The sequence below is a fragment of the Danio rerio genome, chromosome 18 (assembly GCF_052040795.2).
Source record: "Danio rerio strain M-AB ecotype USA chromosome 18, GRCz13ab, whole genome shotgun sequence".
NCBI lineage: Eukaryota > Metazoa > Chordata > Actinopteri > Cypriniformes > Danionidae > Danio > Danio rerio.
The window spans coordinates 48,442,501-48,468,167 of NC_141038.1; the positions used below are offsets into that span (position 1 = coordinate 48,442,501).

General features: G+C 35.9%; 1 protein-coding gene and 1 long non-coding RNA gene across 13 annotated transcripts in view; one reads left to right on the forward strand and one right to left on the reverse strand.

The window, feature by feature from the left end:
• LOC141378671 (uncharacterized) overlaps nt 1-6,314 on the reverse strand; it is a 7,065-nt gene extending 751 nt beyond the window's left edge. Inside the window, exons 1-9 of one of the 6 annotated variants that reach the window (XR_015515350.1) lie at nt 6,082-6,314; nt 5,888-5,963; nt 3,192-3,268; nt 2,421-2,485; nt 2,032-2,175; nt 1,198-1,314; nt 1,064-1,105; nt 632-718; nt 1-247 (exon numbers count right to left, since the gene is read on the reverse strand). The exon at nt 1-247 is cut by the window's left edge and continues 751 nt beyond it. This is a non-coding gene — a long non-coding RNA (uncharacterized LOC141378671). Of the gene's footprint in view, nt 248-587; nt 719-1,063; nt 1,106-1,197; nt 1,315-2,031; nt 2,176-2,420; nt 2,486-3,191; nt 3,269-5,887; nt 5,964-6,081 lie in introns of all 6 variants that reach the window. The other 5 variants (XR_015515353.1, XR_015515349.1, XR_015515352.1 and 2 more) reach the window with 5 other exon arrangements.
• The window catches only part of large2 (LARGE xylosyl- and glucuronyltransferase 2), a 332,880-nt gene that overhangs the window by 248,117 nt on the left and 59,096 nt on the right, over nt 1-25,667 (forward strand). The window contains exons 1-2 of one of the 7 annotated variants that reach the window (XM_087291893.1): nt 16,528-16,809; nt 20,084-20,154. The exons of 3 other annotated variants lie outside the window; for them this stretch is intronic. The gene's annotated coding sequence lies outside the window, so the exon portion shown is untranslated. 7 annotated transcript variants of the gene reach the window in all.

The following is a 25,667-nucleotide window of genomic DNA, read 5'->3' on the forward strand; positions in this document are numbered from 1 at the left end:
AAGTGTAGAATAAAAGCCCTTGAGTGAAACCAGGCTCAGTTGGGCACGACCAGTTCTCCTCTAGCCAAACTTGTGCAAGGCCGCAGTCTAGGCACCGGAGGCTTGAAAGTTCACCAGCGGGTGGTCAGGCTGGCCCATTGGATCAATGCGGAAACTCATTGATCACGTGTGTCTTTTAGGATTCACTCCTCCATGACCACCACAGCATCTGGTCAGGATTTGGCCCAGTCCAGGATTATGAAGAACTCTGGATAAGGACAAACAGACTAACATAAGCATAGAAGAAGCTTGTTTAAAAAAAATAAATCATATACTGGTTAATTATTTTGAAGCATGGCAGCTAGGTTGGGGTAGTTTTCAGCTGGTACTGAGCAACTGGCTCCTGCTCATAACCTGCTCACTACCATGTTTAAAAGATAACTAACCAGAATGTCCTGTTTATTTTTTCCCCTAACAAGGTTTTACAAAAACATTGAAGCATTTGTGATGGGTTGATTCACAGCAGGACAGATTAGACTATTTGTTTTAAGTATTCCTAATAAACTAAAACAGACTGAATACTGATACAATTATTGAGAGTGTCTCACCTAATCCAAGTTCTCAGTTAGCTGGTGAAAGAAGGATAACTCACTGTTGTTCATGGTTGTCATTCTCTTCACTACTTCTCCTGCCTTCTTCTGGCTTACTCTGGTTGTTGCTGTGCATTTTGTTTCATCCTCTGGAATTATTTATACAAAAAATTTTATTATTTTATTTAATATAATAATATTTATTATTTAATATTACAAAATATTTAGGCAACATGAAATGGGGAAAAAGACATTTAATACATAGACAAATGCATGTATCCCAATACTAATTATTGTATTTTGAAATGTCTGACCCATGACAGACCTCAATCTGCTCAAAAATATTATAAACAAAGATGAAAAAAAACCCTACTAAATGGTTTAATAAAAAAGGGAAAAAGATTTTTTATTTAGCTAGCAACTAAACATGTGACACATTTTGTATTAAAAGTAACGTTACTATATTGAGAAACAAATAGATGTACAGTACTTACTGTTGTATGAGGTCCAGTTTGCACAGGCAGGCTCCCAGTATTCTATATTGAGACCATAAAAAAGCCAAAAATACAGATAAGAATACCATGCTACAATCCACAACCTCCACACAACTTTTTTTTTATTTGTTTACCTTGGTTGCTTACTGGTCTTGCTTATTTTTTAAGCATAAGGCTGTGCTGATCAAGATGTTCCTCCGAAATGCTGTTTGTTTCTTCAGACAAAACCTGGTGCTGTGCTCGTGCCATATCTAAACAGAAAAAAATATAATGGACAACAATTATGTTAAACCAAATGTCAAGAGTTATGATAAAAAATAATTAGCAAACAATAAATAGCAAAAAGGTGGTTATTAGCATAATGCATAGAGGTAAAGTTGGTTTTATATTAGCAGATTCAGACTTCCCCCTTAATAATTTAATTTCATAAAAGTATTATTTGCAAACTCTAAATAGTGAAATCATTTTAGCAGCTAACGACTATCAAAGTACAACATGCTCACGGTCAAATAAACAGTGTTAATGTTGATTTCAAGTCATACTGGCATGCTAATTCTGATCGAATATTCAAAGTAACATGGTAAACAGTATAACGTTAGAGTCTTCTAAATGAACGAATGTGCGAATATAAAACCAACTTTACCTCTATGCATATTGTAGATTTACGTTAACGTTCTTATAGGTTACGTCGCGATGTTATTTTCTCAAGCTAACGATATAAGTTACTCTAAACCAGAGAAAAATAAGTTCACAACATCTAATATATATATAGTATAAATCAATATAAGTTAAACGTTGCACGTTAAAATGAGTTTGAGTCCAATTCAGTATAAACTTAGCTCAGTTTAGCTAACAGTTAACATTACCATTTTAAGATCGCTTCAGCTAATGTTGCCGAGCAAACAAATGCTAATAGAGGTGCTCAAATCAATTTCGAGTGTTGTCAGCACAGACAGATGCGCTTTTACCTGGATTATTTGATGGTCTTTCATTCATATTCTTCTGGGGGAAAACACTCTCTGCCGGACCGTTGTCTCGTGCTAAGTGTCCTCCAAAACTGTCTGCATACCTCTGGTTCCCTCCTAAACCAAAACCCGCTGCAACACCTGTTCCTATGTAAATAAATAAAAAGATATGACGAGAACAATGGCTAATATTCATAAACAGTCTTATTTAAAGTAATAGTAGTGTTAATGTAATAAATTAAATAAAGGTAACATCTTAATAGATGATATATTTCTCAAATGGGCAAAATAACGCCAAACCAGAGAAAATAATAATAGCCAACTTTATACTTTACTTTGTTCTATTCTCGCCCACAAAACATTCTGTAAAATGAAACACTGCCTCAGCTTACCAGAGTAAAGTTTGTTAAATCCAGTATGTTCTTCAGGCACACTAATAAATTGTCCTCCAGAATTGCTCCAGGGTCCGCAGGCAAAATGTGGTGCAGAGTAGTCGAATCGCCGCAAGGTGGCGTTGAAGCAGTTGTGGAAAATACAGTATAATACACGAATTTTTACAAATACAGTACATCGCTGTATATGTTGTTCGACGTCACACTAAATTCCCATAATGCAACGGTAAATACAGTTATTTACCGTAAAAGGAATTTGCAGTATTACACTGGGTGAAATACAGTAAATAACTGTGTAATTTACAGAAATGTCTAACAGTGTGTGTGTATGCATGTATATATATATGTGTGTGTGTGTGTGTGTGTGTGTGTGTGTGTGTATATATGTGTGTATGCATGTATATGTATGTGTGTGTGTATATGTATATATATATATATATATATATATATATATATATATATATATATATATATATATATATATATATATATATATATATATATATATATATATATATATATGCTGAGAATAGAGTTGCACCTATATATACATGTGTGTGTGTGTGTGTGTGTGTGTGTGTATGTATATATAGGTGCAACTCTATTGTCAGCATATATATATATATATATATATATATATATATATATATATATATATATATATATATATATATATATATATATATATGGAACTCTAGTCTCAGCAGCACACAGTGACTTAACATCTGTATGAAAACAGTATTGTCAGTTTCCAATCTGCTGTCTGTTTACCAAGTTGAAGGCCAGGCTGCGTGCACCAACTCCCAGGTTCAAAACATTGTTGTTTCTTAGCAGCGACTTGAAGATTTCTTTGAAAAAATGAATACATAAGAATATAGATTAAGGTCTGCTCAGGGCGAGATGGAAAGTCTTATGACCTTCGAGACTGCCGACTCATTCTTATACAATAGACTTTTAAAGCAGCTTGTGAATGTATGTATCGACTTGTGCTGTGAAGCCCGTGTAGTCTGATTGGATTTGCGCCACGCCATCTGGGACCAGAACAAAAGATATTCCTCATAAGTGGTCGTGATTAATTCGGAGAAGGTCAGAGCAGACGTCCAGCAGGGCTTCAGCTCGGTGTTAGCGCTGTACACCTTTCCAAATCCTCACAGCCTCAGTCATGATATGTGTTCATGCGCTGCCGGCTTGAATCGCTTTGTCACGCTGCTGCAGAAATCTGCTATAGACATTCTCATTGTGTGAATCGGAAATTGCAATTCCCTGATGTTTGCTTTCCATGAGCATGGGGGGCTCTGGCAGGAAACCGTGGACACCTGAAGCTTTTGTGCATGTGCTCAATGCAGCAGATGGAGATGGTCACTTTGCATTTGCCATTTTTTATTTCAACACAAGCTCACTAGAAAATTATACCTTTACAGACCCCATTGTAATACAATATCAATGCACCACCAGTAAAACACCAACAACTTTTAATCCTTTTCACAGAAACTGTGAATGCATTGACAGGGACAGAAATAAAAAAGGTGGAGAGATCTTCATTATCATTCATTCATTCATTCATTCATTTTCTTTTTGGCTTAGTCCCTATATGAATCCGGGGTCGCCACAGCGGAATGAACCGCCAACTTATCCAGCACATTTTTCAGTTCACCTGTACCACATGTCTTTGGACTGTGGGGGAAACCAGAGCACCCGGAGGAACATGCAAACTCCACACAGAAACGCCAGCTGACCCAACAGAGGCTCGAACCAGCGACCTTCTTGCTGTGAGGCGACAGCACTACCTACTACGCCACTGCTGCGCCCCCTCCATTATCATGGTTGGCAAAATGAAAAAAAAAAATCTGTTAATGTTATTGAAGGGCTGCACGGTGGCGCAGTGGGTAGCACAATCTCCTCACAGCACGATGGTCGCTGGTTCAAGTCCCAGCAGAGTCAGCTGGCATTTCTGTGTGGAGTTTGCATGTTCTCCCCGTATTCGCGTCCTCCGGGTGCTCTGGTTTCCCCCACAAGTCCAAAAACGTGGTATTAGGTGAATTGGGTTAGCTAAATTGTCCGTAGTGTGTGTGTGTGTGTGTGTGTGTGTGTGTGTGTGTGTGTGTGTGTGTGTGTGTAAAGGAGTGTGTAAAACATATGCTGGATAAGTTGGCAGTTCATTCTGCTGTGGCGACCCCAGATTAATAAAGGGACTAAGCCAAAAAAAAAATGATTGAATGTTATTGAACATAGTAGTACTATATGATAATATCTAATATCACTATATTAGATCCGTGCAGCTCATAAATATGTGCCGTCAATGTGACAGATAACAAAGATAACAAGAAAATGACTAAGGATTTTTCTCTTTAGTGTATGCAAGTATAGTAGGTGTAATATAATTATTTTAGTATTATATACAAATGACTGCTTGAAAGGATTAAGAATGTTTATTCATTTTCCTTTGGCTTAGTCCCTTATTTATCAGGGGTCGCCACAGTGAATGAACCGCCAACTATTCCAACATATGTTTTAAGCAGCGGGTGCCCTTTTTGGCCGCAACCCAGTACTGTACACACTCATACACTACAGCCAATTTAGTTAATACATTTTACCTATACCGCATTTCTTTGTACTAGACATGGGCCGGTATAAAATTATCACGGAATGACAACCTTGGATAAAAATATCACGGTTTCATGGTACTGCTCTGAAATATATTCTTTTTAAATGTCTGGGTAAAAAGCAATAACTTTTTTCCTTTTTTTAACAATATATTTTATTTTTTGAAAGATTTATGATATTTTAATTAATTAATTGACTTCTGCTGTCTTCATTAGTTTCAAAAACACAGATTTCTGTACAATTTAAAATGGCATCTATTGTCCTAAAAAAAAAATATATATATATATATATATATATGTGGCCAATAACACCCTACTTTTATCAGGGAAATAACACAGCCAAAACATCTATAAGAAAAATGGATTCTTTTATTCTGGACTGAGCCTCAAGGAGACACAGCATTAACTTACTTTGTTTGGGAAATAAGCAGCAAGCTTTAAAACAGGTCCAATCAATAAACAAAGTTGGCTTTATGACAAAATAAAAAAGGTCAGCAACAGGAAAAATAAATGTATATATAACTATAAGGATAAATTCGTTGACAGTATTCAAAACATCCAATTCAAAATCCCCATGTGACTTAAAGTAGTTCAAAACCACGTTAATAAACTATTTAATATGTGCAAAACAACGGCAGTGGCTTATCTATGCCTAATAAAGCAAACAAAAACAGAATAAATGAGCAATCAGCACATTCCACTACATACAATACATCACACATATGATAATTCACATGAAAAGGCATTTTTTACATAACTTAATGTGTTCAGGACCCACACATAAGTTTACATGTTACACTGAGAACAAAACTTTCATGTCTTACACATAATCACACTCCATGAAAATAAAATGAGCAAACTCACTCGTTCTGATTCTCTGAAGCACACGTGCGATTAGCAGTTAGCACCTGTGTGATCTTGTGTACTGCTCTTCTCCCCTCTAACACAGCATAAAGAATAACTATTACTGTATGTACAGCTTATATAGAGAATAAACAGCATCATCAAACATTTTGGAACATTATCAAACTCTTAAAACAGTTATTAAGTTAACTCACGCTCAATCTCCACTAGCGTGCTCTGAATTCTCCTTCCTCACCGAGATTTCTCACATGCAGGAACAATGATCGGCTGAGCAGCAAATTAAGCCAGCAGATATACAAACTCACACCACCTGCATCTGCTACCTGCTCCCAAGTTAACACAAAACTGCAAACTTTCTCTCTTAAACAGTTGTATCAACTTTCTTTCCCCCTGTCTGTAACTGCTTCACACCGCGCTCTCTGTATCTGACGTGCACCTTTTTTTCCGCGTTTGTGTGTGCGTGAACTCTTAAAGGGGCAGCGCTTAAAAACAAACAAAACTAAATATGGTTGTATAACTGGGGAAATTAATTAAATTTCAAATGAATATTACCCCGGTTACATATATATATATATATATATATATATATATATATATATATATATATATATATATATATATATATATAAATAAAAAAAAGTCTTACACATACCATATGAATGGTAAGGTGACATTGCCAACCACTGAGCTATTGTGCCACCCCATGAAGAGTGCAGAATGCTATAAAGAATGCATGTAGATAACAATTTTTTTTTCTGTTTTGCATGTTCAAACCTAGCTCTTTTTAATGTTTCTATTATGAGTTTGACATTTTTTTTTTTTGAGAAATGTTTGACTAATGTATTAAAGGTTTAATAAAGTGCTTTGAAATGTGCATTTTTTATTCAATATTTCACGTAATCTCAACTGAAACATGAAAAGAGGGTGAGCTTAGAGTAGCTTCAATAGAAAAAAAAAAACAGCCAATAGTGTTGTTTTATCACAGCTCTGCCAGTGAAAGTGGCTGAGGTCAAGCGCATCAAATGAAAAGCAAAGAAGTAGCATCTTAAGAGGGGCGTGTCATGTTAGATACTAGAGAGCATTTGATTGGTTAGATTTGATGAAAAACTGAAGGTGACCTGAAAAAAAAAGCCTGTTCCGGAGTTTTAGGGCAATAACAGCAAAAGCCCGATCCCCACTTCGCTTACACCAGGACTTGGTACAGAAAGAATAAACTAATCAGAAGGCCTTAGTGACCTACCAGGATTATATACATGTAGGAGATCTGATAAGCAAGGAGGTGCCATATCATTAAAGGATTTAAAAACAAAGATTAATCATTTAAAATTAATCCATGATTTAACATTGAGCCAGCCCAGAGAGGAAAGAACTGGGGATATGTGTTCATACTTGCGAGTCCCTCTCAGAAGTCAACAAAATCCTACAAAATTTTGTCTACTATAACTACACTTTAGCTAAAAATGTTATGACTAAGCTGAAATTAAATTAAAATGTGCAGTAAATTTTCCTTAAAAAAAAAAATCAACAACTTACTTTCACATAGGCTCATTCTGAACACGTAGCCCTATATACGTCTCTGGAGATCACGAATTATGTAGCCAAAAGCATGTATAGCTGCATTTCGTCTTTAAAATGAACGCTACGGGGCGGTATGACACCTTTTCACGCTCACCAGCTGACTGCTTACCCTCATGTGGACAGCTTTTCCGCTGTTACCAGTTTGACCAGTAGCTCGCCATGTATGTTGGCAGACTTGAGACGCAGAGAGGAGTTGTCCACGACAATGGGGTTTGAGTCTAGCGAAGAACGGTTCCAAAAAGCGGGTAATACATAAAACAGAGGCCAAAAACTAAAATAAACCAGTAAATAATAGAGTGAGAACTTGGTAAAATCTTTTCAAAACTGCCGGTTGGGTTTAGGGAAGTGGGTGTTCAGGTCAATCAGTCAGTCATTCAGTAAGTCGACAGGGGCCCCCTGGTGGATTTTCATAAGAACAGCAGGCGCGAATGGCACTCGCAAGAGAAATTTCAATTACCAAAAAGTGTACACAGTGGCCTCTGGTGGATTCGCCTACTGCGATGTATTTGACGTTCTCCAGAAATGAATATAGGGATACGTTTTCAGAATGAGCAAGGGTTGCTTACTTTGACTCTAAAAGCGTCAAAGTAAGAAATATTGCCAAACTAACAAAAAAAGAAATGTAATAATAGTTTGCACACAGGAGTGTTTTTCCCATGACACTGTGATGTAAGTATTAATTCCGTATTTTCCCTGACCCTTTAACCCCCTAGCAGGCTAAAGGTCACGTGTAGCTAAATGAAAGGGATGTTGAGCTAATGGATGGCTGCACCACAGAAATTTCTCACACGCTCTACACCCGTTGGCTACATGTGACCTTTCACCCTTTATTTATGAGGCGTGAGAAGGTCAGTAGAATCATGGTGCCAATAGCAAACAAACAAAACCAACAAACATCCATCTGTCACATTGAGCACATGCTCATGCATATCCAAATAATCAACCTGGAAACATCAGAGAACTTTAAAATGCCCCTGAAAATGTATGCCAAGGGTGATACGGTGGCTCAGTGGTTAACACTGTTGCCTCACAGCAAGAAAGTTGCTGCTTCGAGACCTGACTTGACCAGTTGGCATTTCTACGTTGAGTTGCATGTTCTCCCCGTGTTCACGTGAGCTTCCAAAGACATGCGCTATAGGTGAATTGAATAAACTAAACTGGCCATAGTGTATGAGTGTGTATGAGAGTGTATGGGTGTTTCCCAGTACTTGGTTGCAGCTAGAAGGGAATCCGCTGTGTAAAACATCTGCCGGAATAGTTGTCGGTTCATTCCGCTGTGAAACCTCTGATAAATCAGGGAGTAAGCCGAAGGAAAATGAATGAATGAATAAATGAATTTATGGCAAGTAATGCACTCAGTATTCAATTTTTTAGGTACCTTAAAAGTAGGACCTACTTTTAGAACTGATTTTTTGCAGCATAGATTCAATGAGGAGTTTTGAGATATGGTGTGTTAACGTGCTAGAACTAGCTATCAAAACATGGGCACACTATGGTCACAAAGGTAATATATGGTCAGTAAGAATAATCAGGTAGACTATAGCATTTATTCAATGTTCAGTTGCCATTTACAGTTAGCATTTTGATATGGTTATACCTAGAATCCTTACTACGAGGAACACTGGAAAAAAAGCCTAATTAGATCAACTTAAATGAATTACTTCAACTTCTTACACTCAAAAGAATGAAGTTTTTCCAACTGAAAACTGTAATAAATTAAGTGGAAACTAATTGTTTAATGTAGATGTAACATGCTGAAGTAATTAGTTTAAGTTAATTAGATCAACTTAAATGAATTACTTAAACTTCTTACACTACAAAAGAATGAAGTTTTTCCAACTGAAAACTGTAATAAATTAAGTGGAAACTAATTATTTAATGTAGATGTAACATGCTGAAGTAATTAGTTTAAGTCTTCACTTTGTACAGTGTAGTAGATTATTTTCCAGCATCTTCGACCCTTAAACAAATGTGTTTTAAATATGACAAATGCCCCTTATTTAGTTAGTAGATGGACTGAATGCAAACTTTGAAAATGGAGGTATGGCTTTAAGATGCTGTCATGTCATTGGCTGATTGGATATTTGCATTAGTGAGCTGTTAAACCGGTGTATTAATACAGTAGCTGGTGTATGGTGTATGTTTTAAGTGACTAAATCCATTAAAAACACCATAAATATCAGTATCCTATAGCTGGACTGAAATGCAAACTTTGAAAATGGAGGGGCTAAAAGCTCCTGCCATATTATTGGCTGATTGGATATTTGCATTAGTTATATATCAATATCCAGGAATCCTGGCTATAAAATGTATGATAATGTGTTGAATTTTATTAGTCAATGCATATGAACCAACAGAGTACCTCCATCTCACCATGGCAACTTGCTCGCTAAACATGGTCAACCTTTCAATGAAGCGGCCTTCTTAATTAGCATAATTAGCACAATTAGCAGTGCACAGGCATAAAGAGGACATTTTTTGTCTCTATATGAAACCTGTTTGCTTAATGCGGTGGTTTGTCTCGTTTAAGAGAATAATAATAAAAATGCTTTGGTGTGGACGTGTGGGTGTATGACGAACTGATTAAGTTCACTCAGCAGAGTAAGATGCTGTCTGTGTTATTTTAGTCATGTCTGAGGTCTTAGATACACTCGGCGTCCGTGATGCAAGCTGCTGACGCCGCGATTGGCTGAAACTCTATTTAGAAAAGCTGTCTGGAGCTGGAGATTGAGGAAACCGCAGACTGAAGACAGACAGCGCTAACCCTTAAAGCAGCCTCTGCTGCATTTCATCTTCCACTTGTCAAGACTAAATAAATTGTCAGTTTTCTATCAGTTTTTACTTCTGTGTCTGCGCATGTGCTGATTTTGGTGGTTTATAAAGACTGAACTTTGTAAAAAAGACATGGGTATGACCCAGGTATTACAATGTTGAAATGGTTTATGGGAATGACAATTTAAACTGTTCAAAATCTCACTTCACAAGGTTATTTTCACATTTAAAATTGCCACAGGTTTCCTTTGAGGATTGATTTAGGGGCAGTGGTAGGGTAAGCGTTTTACATTATGCCTACACTGGAAAATCCAACCCAGACTCAATATTATACATACCTCCAGCCCAGGCTCATTATTGTACACTTGTACATTTTACAGCATTACTGGCAACCAAAATTGTGTTTTACGAGGACATGGCTGATATTCTTGTAATTTAAAATGCTTCAAAATCATACTTTTGACATTCAAATTGTAAGGGTTGGATTTAGGGGTGGGTTTGAGGTAGGGCGATATAATAAGCGGTTTTTACTGTATGAAATGCCTTGCGCAACCTAGGCTCGTTCTGAAAACGTACCCCTCTATACATTTCTTGAGAGCACCAAATACATCCCACTAGCTATGTTTTTAGCAGTTTTTGTTTTCGAAAATCTGTCAGAAACTGCTGTGTATGCTTTTTCATATCTCAAATTTCTCTCGCGAGTGCCATTTGCACCTGCTGAATAACTGATAACCCCACCCACCCCCTTCCCTAAACCCAACAGATGTGTTTTAAAAAGCAAGGACTGACCAGAGCCCACTCACTTCCCTATACCCAACTAAAAGTGTTTTGAAAAGCAATCCAAAAAAAGAAAAGCCCCCTGATTTTTACCACATTCTCGTCCTTACTTATTTATTTTTTGGCTTTTGTTTTTATCTTGCCTGTTTTCTGAAATCGTTGTTCGCCAGACCCGAACCACTTCATTGCAGTCGAGTCCTCTTTGCACCTCAATTCCACAGACTATGCTGCGAGCCACTGGACATAGCATAGCATTCCCTCATAGGATTCTGGCTACCTAATTTGTGCTCTCTAGAAATGTAGATATGGCTACATTTTCAGAATGAGCCTATGTTGGCCTGTAAACCACCAATACCAGCATGTGTGTGTGTATGTGCCAGTATCGATCATTTTCGCTTTTACCCATAACAACACCTCATGGTCCTCACGCAACATTCTCTACTCAGCCATTTGGGAGTCGAAGTGAAGCTTGTTTCGAAGATTTTTGTCGACCTCTTGAACCATGTAAATCCATCGGGGTGCACTTGGTATTGTGTTTTTTGCTGTTTTTTTTTTTGGTGGTCATGTCAACCCAGTCTGTTCTGACATCCTTCATGAGTTTGTTCGCACTCAGGGAGGAGGATTAGAGTGTTTTTACTGCTGGCTGGCATTGTTAACATTTCCTACAGAACGTCATGAGTCATAAAATCTGTATTCTGGGGCCGATGAAGAGATTGTAAGAGAAATAGTGAGAAATTTCACATGGCAGATGTCGTTTTAGCAGATGTAGTAGCGGACAAACAGAGGAAACTCTCCGATGATTCAGTGTTTATCCCGAACACAATGGCTAAAGCGGAGATTAGGCTTTAAATGCTAAGCTCGGGGTTTCTACAGCCATTATTTTTCAGTGAATTCGTCACAGAGATTGTGATATTTTGTTCACAGGGATTAGAATCCGCAGCTGTCACAGGCATAAACACATATGTGCCAACGCGTCGAGCGGTGCCACGCATGTGAGCAATGCAAAATGGGGTTTGTGTCTTTTACTGATTCATTTTAGAGCCCTTCTGTCATTGTATTTCCAAACTATTTGTGAATTTCAAAAAGTAAATGACTAAGAATTTTCATTTTGATTATTGAAAAAATAAATGAAATGCTAACAGGTTATCTTAATTTAATTTATATTAGAAAATGTAATAAAATAAAGATAAAGTGTTACATTTATTTATATATATTTAATATATTTGCAAAAAGTGCTGACCAAAAAAGTTGACATTGTTTGAAATTCCTTTAAAAAGGTCAATTAATACTACTGCTGCTATTAATAGTAATAATAACATATTAACAGGCTCATTTTGAATACGTACCCCTATATATATTTCTAGAGAGTGTGGATTATGTAGTCAGAAGTACGTAAGGCTGCATTTAGACTTTAAAACAAAAGCTACAAGGCAGTATGACGACATTCCTTTTCGCGTTTACCAGTTGACCGCTTACCTGACGGCTTCCCCGCTGTTACCAGTTTGCCCAGTGGCTTACCATGTACGCCGGTTGACTTGAGACGCAGAGAGAAGTTTACGGGGTTTAAGTCCGGCGAGCAACAGTTACAGAAAGCAGGTAATACAAAAAAGCTTAAAAATTTAATAAACAAGTAAATAACAGGGTGAGAATATGGTAAAATTTGAAAAAAAATCAGACAAGGGCTTTTCTTTTTCTGGATTGCTTTAAAACTGTCAATTGGGTTTAAGGAAATGGGTGGGCGGGTCAATTGGTGCTTTTGAAAATACTGTCGGTTGGATTTAGGGAAGGGTGGGTCAGTCAGTCAGTCAGTCGACAGCAGCCTCTGGTGGATCTACGTGATAAGAGCAGACACGGATGAAGACATTTGAGATGTCGAAAAGCGTACACAATGGCCTCTGATGGATTCGCGAAAACAAAAACTACAAAAAACATACCCTCTGGGATGTATTTGGCGCTCTCCAGAAATGTATACAGGGGTACATTTTCAGAATAAAAACAATTAAATTTAAACCAAGTAGACACAGTAAACACCAAAAGACATTATTGTATGTGATATGAACTAGACGTGCTTTCATTTGGTTCACACACTATATTTAATACATTAATATTCATTGTGTTTTTGGTGCTTTAGTTTCAGTCAGTTGTTGTGTGTCCTCATGAATATAGCAGTACCAGTACTTTTTTTAAATTTGACATTTTGGGGAAATTTATTTATTTTTTGGTCTCCATGAAGAAAATGCTTAAATCACATAAAATAAAGTATTTGGTAAGATGTAAACAGGTTTGGGTTTAGGGATGGACTAGGCCTTTATGTCTATGGGAAGTCCCCATTAAGATAGCTGTGTGTGTATGTGAATGTGGATTAAACATTTGTTAGAGAAACCCAATGCTCTCCAACGTCTCCCCTTCGAGTAAAAGATTAGTCCATCTCTCTCCATGAAGTCTTGGTTTTCAGTCACACCTTTCAGATCCCACCCCAGGCTTCTCCAGTGACCTTTTCTTCCTTAATGAGCAGAATACACGAGGTGTTAACTTATCAAACATTCATTAAACAGACATCTTATCCTGAGCAGATCAGAGGCAGACCAACTCTCGCGTAGTTAAGGTTTTTTCTCAAAGGAAGAACGACTGTCTCCGGTTATCAGCCAAACAATTGAACAATTACCGGATATTGCTGAATGAACACAAGGAGATTTGATTTCTTAGATTGGATTGTTTGGTTGATTGGCTTAATAGTATTGAGTAAAATGATGTTTCAAAGAAAGGTGGCAGCTGCAGCATTGCTGGTTGGTGCTAGTCTGAATCGAACAATTTAAACAGCAACCAGAGATTGCCAGAACATTTGCACAGTGTATGCGGCGTTTGCTTTGACACCGTCATGTTCAACTTCACACATAAGTGATGTTAAACATGCGTTTGTCTTTTCTAATAGTGTCTTTTAGGCCTTGTTTACACTAGTCTTCAGATGTGTTTTGGTCTTCTGGATCACAAGTTAACGATACACGTGTAAAGACACATGCTGTTTTAGGTCCTGTTTACACTAATGCGTTTTAGTTTGAAAACGCATAAGTTTTGCTACGGTTACGCCATCTGTCCACACTAAGCTGGAGTTTTCGAGCGCTGAAAACGGAGCATTTTGAAAACGCTGGAGAGGCCGTTTTCATTCTTAAACACTGCTGCTCCGTCTCAGTGTGGATAAGGGAAAACGGAGACATCTGAAAACGCTGAGGCTGCTGAGATTTGCTACCTGATTGGGGCTTTTGTGTCATTGCATATCCTTTCCTTATTCGTCAAGCCCCTATCACATGACTATAACACATGTCTTTAACGCTACCGGAAGACAGCAGACCAGCCTTCACTGTAAACAACAACATGGACACAGAAATGGGAGCGTTGTTTACACTATTGTCTGTTTTAGGCGCAATTGTGCAGTTATTCATTTGTTACGTTTAGTAACAACTCGACCTCGTCATCTGTCCACAAAAAATACCTCTCTTGCTTTCTTTGCCATCGCGTTCATTGTTTAACCAGCGTTTGTTGACTAACAATAACCAAATGCCGAGCGTGACACATGCTTTCTGTTTATACTAAAACGCGCATGCCCAGAGTGAGCGAATGGTCACATGATATACATTTTTGGTGGCGTAGTGTGAAGGGAGATATGTTCAGAAACGCTAGTTGAAATGCTAGTGTGGACATGGATCGTTTTTGATCTAAAACGCTGTTTTAAAACTAAAACGCACTAGTATAAACGGGGCCTTAATCTGTCTCTTTTATTCACTGATTTCAGATTTTTTAAGGGGAGCCTTCCTGTGAAGACATCCTTATATAAGACTTTTCTGAACTTTTCATCTAATATCGCAAAATAGGGTCATACTATTTATATATAAGTGTAAAAAAGGAAAACAATTTTGAGAGTAGCTGCTTTTGTTTTCAGTCTGAGAGTTGTTGGTTTGTCTTACGATTGTGAAGAGAATGTTGTTCAATCTAAACGAGTGACTTCAGATGGAAAAGTTTTGATCCTGTCTGGCTTCATGAGCATGTCTTTTAAGTTTAGGAATGAGATCAGCAGGCTGAGATTAGTTTATCTTTTAAATTTATTTGACTAATTAATGGTTTACCTTACAAATCAACCCAGTCAAATATGCTGTGCCCCAAAATTTGTGTGGACACCAGACGTTTACGTTATTATAGCGTTATATTGTATGTAATCACACTGTATTTTGAAATTTTTGATTTATGATTTATATTAGGTTCTTAAACATATTAAACAGGGTTAATAATACATACATTTTAATTAGTTAAGTTAAGTTTAGAGAAGGGATTTGGTTAGTTGTTCGCTAGTTGATCTGTATGACAAGGCCTGTCTTTTTTTGGACGTGTACAAGAAGAACATGTATCTGAAACCTACAACAAAATACACCCTAAGATTGGCAAAAATGTAGACAGCACCCTCTAGTGGATTTGTTATCTGTAACATGCAACCAAATGCATCCGGAGCAGTGTATTTCTTTTTCAAATATTTTCCTAACAATGATTAACAGAGTCAGGAATTTTTCACAGTATTTCCTATATTTTTTTCTTCCGGAGAAAGTCTTCTTTGTTTTATTTCATCTAGAAAAAAAAACAGTTTTTAATTTTTTAAATAATAATTTTAAGGTCAATATTATTAGCCCCCTTATATATTTTTTGACAGAACGAACGAACCCACTTTTATACAATGACTTGCCTAATTACACTACTAATTTAGCCTTTAAAGGTCACTTTAAGCTGAATACTTGCATCTTAAAAAATATATAGTAACATATTATGCAGCCTGATCTCACGAGAAAACGTAAGTATTTTACGTTTTGCCAGTTTAGTGGCTAATTCGTACGAATTCGTACGATTTCAGTCGTACGAAATGATACGATTTTAAAAAGGAGGCGTGGCACCTAACCCCACCCCTAACCCCAACCGTCATTGGGGGAAAAGCAAATCGTACTAAATTGTACGAATTAGACCGTACGAATTCATACGAACTAGCCACTAAATGAAAAAGTTACGAATTGGCGTGAGATTGTGTTGTATTATGTTCTGTGATCATGGCAAAGATAAAAGAAATGAGTTCTTAAAACTTTTATGTGTTGAAATGTGTCTTTGCATTAATCAGAAATTGAGAAAATAAATAAATAAATTTCAGCAGGGCTAATAATTCTGACTTCAACTGTATTTCCAATGAGCAAGATTCTCTCAGTGCTGCATTCATTAAGAGACTCTCTAACCCGTCTGCTGTGATGAGAGCTTCTAATGAGAGTAATGTGAATGACAAAAAGCTCTATTTTGATTGTCTTGATTAGAGTCTGTGTGTGTGTCTGTGCTGCAGGTCAGTGGAAAGACTCCTGCATTCCTGCACTAGCCGTCTTTTGTCATGCAGCAACAGTTATTTGGAAGATGACACCCTTCCCCCCCTCTTTCTCCCAAATGTGTGCCAGTCATCTGGGTAGAAGAGGAGGAGTGAGAGTGAATGAGCCATTGGAGGTCAGGAGGTTTAGTAAATCAGGTGTAGCCGAGGCACAAAGACGAGCTGAAGGTTCTTCCGTCATGGCAGAGTCAGCGCTGGAGTCACTTTAAAGGCAATTACAATACACTTTAGAGTATAAAGACGGGTTTGGAGTAAAAGAGAGAGGCTGTGAGGTGCCTTTGATCCCAGTGCAAGACTCAAACCTGCCGTGGCACGCTAGGAAAGAGGTGCACGGACTGAAGGAAGAGGGGTTTTTCATCATTCCCTCTCAGGCACACATGAAGTGACTCAGGTAAAGCCAATCAATGTTTGCTACTATAGTCTAAAATTTCATTCCAAAAGGGCAGAAGATAGGATGGCAAGAGCGACAGTGAGAATTAGGATTAATTATAGTTTATATTCAGTGGAAGTCAAAATTATTAGCCCCTCTGTTTTTTTTCCCCAATTTCAGTTTAACGGAAAGATTTAATACCTAATAACTGATTAGGTAATAATAACTGACTTTTATAATTACCATTATGACAGGACTTAATATTTTAATAGATTTTTTTTCAAAAGATAGTATATATGCTTAAGGGGGCTAATAATATTGACCCCCTATTTACATATAAAAAATGTAAATAAAAACTGCTTTTATTCTAGTTGAAATAAAACAAACAAGACTTTCCCCAGAAGAAAAAATATTTTAGGAAATACTGTTAAAACTTCCTTGCTGTTAAACATAATTTGAAAAAGAAATACACTGCTCCGGGTGCATTTGGTTGCACGTTTTAGATAATAAATCCACTAGAGGGTGCTGTCTACATTTTTGCCTCTATTAAACATCATTTGATGGGGGAAAAAAAATCAAAAGATAGGTAATAGTTTTGACTTTAAACTGTATGTGGCACAATCGTTTGCATAGGTATTTTTAATATGGGCAATTACAGTTGAAGTCTGAATTATTAGCCCCCCTGAATTTTTAGCCCCCCTGTTTTTTTCCCCCAATTTCTGTTTAACAAAGTGATTTTTTTCTTAATATTTTTAAACATAATAGTTTTAATAACTATATTTTTTTATAAATGATATATTTAATCTTTGCCATGATGACAGTACATAATATTTGACTAGATATTTTTCAAGACACTTCTATACAGCTTAAAGTGACATTTAAAGCCTTAACTAGGTTAATTAGGTTAACTAGGCAGGTTAGGGTGATTAGGCAAGTTATTGTATAACAATGGTTGGTTCTGTAGACTATCGAAAAAAAATATATATATATAGCTTAAAGGGGCTGATAATTTTGACTTTAAAATAGTGTTTTAAAAATTTAAAGCTGCTTTTATTCTAGCCTAAAAAAGCTAATAAGACTTTTTCCTAGAAAATTTCCTTGCTCTGTTAAACATAATTTGAGAAATATTTAAAAAAGAACAAAAAAATCAAAGGGGGGCTAATAATTCTGACTTTCTAAATATGATTTTTATCTTTATGCCAAAATCAATAGAATATAAATTAAAGATCATGTTTCATCAACACATTTTGCATTTCATGACATTTGCATGTCCTTCCAGTAATATGATTATTTTGTTTCTTTGTTTAGTAAAATGAATTGAAAAGATTTAGACAGCTTTAAATATTATATTTCCAATGTTTTGATTTTATTTTTTGAAATCCTTATAATGTAGATTTTCTAATATGGCAATATTTATTTCATTTTTTTATTTTATTAAAATTATTGTCTTATTGTAACAAAGGCAACAAACAGAACAGCATATTTGTTTAGTAGAGCATATTATTCGCAGTAAATAATTGAACTAAACAATTCTGCCTCATATGTTTTATTGACAGTTTTATTGATCACTAAGATATGATTCACATGGATTTAAGTTAATTTAAAAATGAAAATACAAAAATGGCTCAAATGTAGCTAAGCTATATTTGCCATCTAGCTTTTAGCTTTTTAAATTTCAAGCTTAGCTTGCTACATTTCTCAGAGGGTAGATTTTAGTGTAGTCAAGCTACATTTTAAGTAGAGTAGCTGAGAGGTTAGCTCACTACATTTCTCAAGTAGCTTGCCCAACCAACACTGTTAATAATACAATACAAACTTTATTGTCAGACTTGTATCTGGAATTTTTCTTGCATAACAGCATAGAGTTATATACTTTTTACAAAGGGACAAAAGCTAATATACAGCGGGTAAAATAGGTATTGAAGACGTCATCATTTTATCAGAAAAAAATATTTCAAAAGGTGCTGTAATTTAAAATTTTCAACAAAACTAATTAGTTTACAACTGAATTTATGTGTAAAAATAAAATGAAGCGGGGAAAAAGTAAAGAATGTTTAAAAAGCAGCCGCTTTATCCCCCCTCTGCCAGTGAGAGTGGTTGAGCTCAGGTGCATCAAATGTAAAGCAACTGAGAAGCATCTTGAAGGGGGTGGGGCATGTCAGATACTAGAGAGCATTTGTTTGGTTCACTGTAAAACCCTACAGTCAGCTTTATGAAATGAATTAAGTGTAGTTAACTCAAAGTTTACTGAAAGTTAATTCTACTCATTTGAAAAGAGTTTTGAACTCAGTGTTGAAGGTAATGAGTTAAATTAACACCTCATTACTTCAACTTAAATGGAGTAAGTTCACAGTACTCATATAGATTAGTTTACTCAAATGGTTTGTAGCACTCTGTTTCCTCAAACGGTTTAAGTTGCCTTAACCTATTGTGTTTTACAGTACTCAGTTGGTTTGAGTTCTCTTCATTTATTGAGTTTTACTGTTCTCAAATTGCTTCATTGACTCAAATGGATTAAGTTTTCAGTACTCATTGGGATTAGTTTTTGAACTTAAATGGTTTGTTGCAATCAGTTTCCTCAAATGGTTTGAGTTACCTTAAGTTTTTGGGTTTTACAGTATTATGATGAGAAACTGTAGTATGAAGTGATGTGAATAAAACCTTTGCTCAATTTAGGTGCAAATGACAAGCTACAAGCTTTACATGTTTATATCAGTTTTATTTCTTCTAAACATGACTTGTGTCACTATTTTGGAGCGAACAAGCTTATAGATATCTTAAAAACTAACAATACTGATACTAATATCTAAAAAACCTTTTTAAATTCATTTTATTAATAAATTTTTATTTTACTTTCTTGGGAACTTTGTTTTTGCTGCTTGTTCAAACTACTAATTTTCAAATGAGCTGAAACAGCATAGTTCTTGAGTTTTTTATGGGGGGACATCTTAATTTTATGTTCAATTTACTATATATTATCAAATATATATATTAAATTAAGTTAATGATTTGTGTCAGGATGACATGAAGCAATTGTTTGGAACCTAGCATTTTTTTGTAGTGATTTTCTTGTAATATATGTTAGTCTTAAATGGGAGATGTATAAACCTGCTGTGGCACGTTGGGAAAGAGGTGGAGGAAAAAGTAGGAGGAGTTATTTTTTTCCTCCTTCCCTCACACACACACACACACACACAAACACACACACATGAATCAACACAGGTAGAGAGCGGTGCAAAGTTTACTGCTAGTTCAAAATCTCATGTCCTGCATGCTGACTTTATTCGTCTGTCAGAGCTTCGTCAAAGCGGCCGACAGAAAACAGAAGACAAGGAGAGCGAGATTCGGCCTTGGCGCTGAGCAGAGGTGAAGATAAGTGTGTTCTTTCAGCTCTCTCAATGCTTGCTTTGTGTATCTGCCTCCTTTTTCTTGCTTTTTTTTCTTTTCTCCCTGGTGATATGAGTCTGGCTGCCATTGTAGCACGAGGTATTGTCCCACTTTTGCTTCTTTTTGTCCACTGTGTACATGTTGCAGTGCGGTACAGAGAGGCTTGGGCTTTACAGCACTTGAATGTGTGTGAAGGTGTGTGTGCTGTCTAATGGGTGTGTTGTGTTTGCTGAGTTAAGGTCTTTTGTGTGTGTGTGAGGGGGTTGTGTTACTCAGGGTATTATTAGAGGAAACTTTGGATGAAACCACACTAAAAACTTTGTTGGGAGAGCTTAATTGTTTTATGTTTATTTACTAGAAATGTCTTGTCAGATATTTAGAACAATAATTAATATTTTAAAGCTTCATACTTTGCTACTATGTTTTTACCCATTTGTCCAACCCAGGCTTTTTTTGAATGCATACCACTATAATACACTTCTGGAGAGTGCCAAATCTGTCCCTGCGGGTATGTTTTTTTTGCAGTTTTAGTTTTTAAGGAATCCACCAGCCGCTGTGTACACTTTTTGAGATCTCAAATTTCTCTCGCGAGTGCCATTCATCTGCTGTTCTCACGTAAATCCACCAGAGGCCCTCCTCCTTCCCTAAACTCAAAAGATAGTGTCTTAAAAAGCACGTATTGACCCAATCATCCACTTCCCTAAACCAAACTAACAGTGCTTTCAAAAGCAATCCATAAAAAAAAAAGGCATCGTAGAAGCCTGATTTTTACCACGTTTTCAGATTTTACCACATTCTCACCCTGTTATTTACTTGTTTATTTCATTTTTTGGCTTTTGTTTTTGTCTTGCTTTCTGGAACCGTTCTTCACCAGACTCGAACTCTGTCGTTGCGGTCAACTCCACTCTGCTTCTTAAGTCCACTGACGTACGTGGCGAGCTACTGAGCACACTGGTAACAGCGGAAAAGCCGTCCATCCTGCTATCTATGCGTCATACTGTCCCGTAGCATTCGTTTTAATGGCAAAATGCAGCCATACGTACCTCTGGCTACAAACTTCATAATCCCCTGTGTATGTATATTGGGAAACATTTTCAGAATAAGCCTATGTGGCATTTGTTATCTAGAAAGTTTTTTTTAAAAGTAAAGTAAAATGTTTTTTAAAAGTATAATTCTAGATATTTTATTGAGTACAGTATGTTTCATTTTTGCATAAGTTCGAAAAATAATTTCTCAACAAAGCTGCATTTATTTGATCGTAAAAAATAAATAATAATAACAATTAATTTTAAAAATGCTATTTATTTATCTCATGCAAAGCTGAATGATTAACCTCATTACCATTTAGTTACACACAGTCCTTCAGAAATCATTTATATTTCATTTATTTTTAGTAATGCTGTAATAATTTTCTTGTAAAAACTTTACTAATTTAATTGTGATTTTTTTTTGTAATTTGTAATTTCACAAAAATATTTATTTTGCTCTATCTGTTGTTAAAGCACAAAAATATTTTAAATGCTAAAATTATAAATATTTTGTACCAATTTTTATTATTATTTTGACACAGATAGTTGTATTAAATGGGTTCTGAAAGTTAAGTTTAAAAAAATAAAGCATTTAAAAATGCATTTAAAAATAGTGAACATTTGTAGAGACATTTCATAATATTACTGCTTTTAATTAAATTTTAAAAAGAAGAGAAGTATGTATAATTAATATACAGAATTGTATGGAAAAATTAGAAGTCAATGGTATGTTCTAATATAAATTGCTAGTTAATTGTGTGCATGTGCCTGCATGTGTGTAGGTGTGTGTTCCTTGCATTCCTTACATTGTAGGGACCAAATGTGTTATCAAGTTTAAAAATACCAATCAATTTTAACTTTATGTGGAATTGTTTGGGTCCCCGTTCGGAAAACAGCTTATAAATCTAAAGTACTGAGTGATGTATTTTAAAAATACAAGATATAAAATGCAGATTGTTTCTTGTGAGGGTTTTGTTAATAGGTGGAGATATATAATTAACAGTCTGCACATTATAAAAATCAGTATGTCAATGGGAAGTCCCAATAAGGATACCACAATGTGTGTGTGTGTGTGTGTGTGTGTGTGTGTGCACGCCTTGTATTCCTTACATTGTACGCAAAGTAAAGCAATACCAGTCAATTTTGACCTATTGTGGAATAGTTTTGATCCCCTAAGTGGAAAACAACTCATAAATCAAACAGAATAAAGTATTTTGAAAATGTATAATTCAGATTGTTTCCTGTGGGGGTTTTGTTTAGGGGTAAGGAGATATAATATACAGTTTGTACAGTATAAAAGTCATTGCGTCAATGGGAAGTCCCAATAAAGATACCTGTACAAGTGTGCGTGACTTGGTGAAGAAAGCAGGTTAGTCTGTCACCCAGTCAGCCTGTGTAACCATTTGAATGGTAATGTTTAAGACAGCGGCTTAATGATTTACATTTTAATTGTCATTAGCTGTGTGGACTTTTGTCATGTGACTTCACGCTGGCTTGCCTGACTTAAAAAGAGCTTTAAGTTCAGCCTGGATTTCCTCAGTGTGGGCAACTGATGTAAAACAAGACATTTCTGAGGAATTTTAAAGGAAGCTCATGTTTAAACACTTAAAATGCGTTTGCTTTATCTGCTTATTTCATCTCCAGTTTAATCTGAAATGACCCTTTTCATCTGTTGTTTTCTATTAAGTTGTTTGAAATGAAAGAAATATCTGTTTGCTGATGAACCTTCAGAGTCGATCGATGATTCATTCAGACACTACATGTTTCTTCTGCTGGTGAAAAAGACCCTAAATGCACTAAAATGAATGGACATTTCTAACCCGAGTCATTGGTTTTCAGTATGGAAGTGAAGCTGGGAGGAATTTGGAGCACTGATTAATTTTGGGTTGGCATCCTTGAGTAGCACAGAGATTATAAGTTCACACCACAGTCACAAAAATAATAAGTGTTTCCAAACACACTGAAGGCCACGGAGGTTACAAGTAACGTTGTGTTTCGTTTTTAAGACCTTGAAAGATATGTTCACACAAATTTCAACCCTTTTGCAATATTTCCCATAATTGTAAATTGTTATATTTCTATTTTTTAAGGCGTTTGGTGACTAATACATCTCTTTAATACATCTGTTTTGTTCAAATGCATCGAAATACCGTATATTACCTATATACATTGAGAAATTGATGAAAATATTCATTAATATTTAATGGGGTGTACACATTTATGTCGAGTCTTGTATATAAACTCACTTTTTCTCATTTTGATTTTATGTGGACACCAACGTGCCTCATCTATGACACCTGTAAATTGAAAATCACATGCTTTTTGCACTATAAATAAAACTCTATCAGTTTCTATCTGTTTCTGTATACAGTAAATGAAACCCCAATATGTCAGAAATAGGCCTGGCTCAAAGAAAAGAACTGCTGAGTAAAGCATATAGACTGCACCAGTTGGTACATGTAGGTTTCTCTGCCGGTGGTCTAAATCTCTGATCATTATTTATTTTAGTCACCTCTTTCTCACACAGTATATAAACTGCATGTGTACAGAAGATTTGACCAACTACTATTTCACAAACTACCCTATATGTAAATCTACATATCAGTCATTGTCACTGACATTTTTATGATTACACTGTTGCTAAAAATGTTGATATTGAAGTAAAAGTGGTCATATGTTAATCCGTTCTAGTTTGTTTCCATTTTAATGTTGTGCTTAATGCTATGGTTAATTTAACTACTGAGTACTAATAATTAATTAAATGTACTTATTGTATGGTTGAGATTAGAATACGTAATGATGCAAAATTCTTTGTATTTACTGTAGTAAGTGAGTGTGCAATGACGTCACCTCAAATTAAAGTGTTACCCAAAAACTACTTGTGTATTGTAAAAAGTGTAATGCTTAATTGTACAAACGCTTTCACCAGATTAAATTGTAAAAGGACGTCAAGTTAAAATACATAGCACTTTCAATGACGTCTCATTACTAAACGCTAGTTAATAGATTAACATCAACAGGAAGAAAAACGTCAGTATTATTACAGTTACTATGCTAATATTAATAAATAAAAATACAACTGAATTTTAATATTATTAAGTCTCCTAGCCTCTAGTGTTGTTATGAACGCCACTGCAAACACAATGTGAATGTTCTTAAAAAGCAGTCCAAATAATAGTATAAATAATATATGTTTTTTGAAGTGTCCACGATATTTTTCATGCTCATTAGCATGATTTGTTACACAGCTGTCTGAAATACTCGATTATGATTGGTCACTGGCGACATTTCATAGTATGCTTCTCGAGAAAAAAGCCGCAAAATAACACAGGCTCATCTGAGAATCACCTTGACCATCAATGAATGCGTTCAAGTCCATATACTTACATCCACATATCTGCTTGACTTACTGTTTTTGACTGGTGCCGTCTTATGAATAAATAATACGTAGGTTTTAGCTTTAGTCAATCGGTTTCGTCTCTGTCAGCTTTGCATTTTTGACTGTTTGATGCCATCTTGTGGCGTATGATGTGCAAGTTAGTGTATACTCCATCAGCTGTTTCTGCCTGCTTTGGGTTTTTGACTGTTTGAGGCTATCTTTTGACTGAATATTGTGCAAGTTAGTGTATACTCCATCAGCTGTTTCTCTCAGTTTTGCGTTATTGACTGTTTGGTGCCATTTTGTGGCATATAATATGCAAATTAATGAATGCTCTGTCAACTGTTTCTCTTAGCTTTGTTTTTTTGACTGTTTGACGCCATCTTGTGTCGTATAATGCGCAAGTTTGTGTATACTCCATCAGCTGTTTCTATCTGCTTTGGGGTTTTTTTTTTGACTGTTTGATGCCATCTTGTGACTGATTAATGCACAAGTTTGTTTGTACTCCATCAGCTGTTTGTCAGCTTTGCATTTTTGACTGTTTGGTGCCATCTTGTGACTGAATAATGTTTTTGACTGGTGCCGTCTTATGAATGAATAGTACGTAGGTTTTACCTTTAGTCAATCAGTTTCGTTTCTGTCAGCTTTGCGTTTTTGATTGTTTGGCGCCATCTTATGACAGAATAATGCACAAGTTAGTGTATGCTCCATAAGCTGTTTCTGTCAGCTTTGCGTTTTTGACTGTTTTGCGCCATCTTATGACATAATGTGCAAGTTAGTGTATACTCCATCAGCTGTTTCTGTCAGTTTTGTCTTTTTTGACTGTTTGACACCCTCTTGTGATTGAATAATGCTTATGTTAGTGTGTATTCCATCAGCTATTTCTGTCAGTTTGGCATTTTTGACTGTTTGGCGCCATCTTGTGACTGAATAGTGCTATTGTATTGTAAGTTATTGTATGCTTGATATTCTGTCAGCTTTGCGTTTTTGATTGTTTGGCGCCATCTTATGACAGAATAATGCACAAGTTAGTGTATGCTCCATCAGCTGTTTCTGTCAGCTTTGCGTTTTTGACTGTTTTGCGC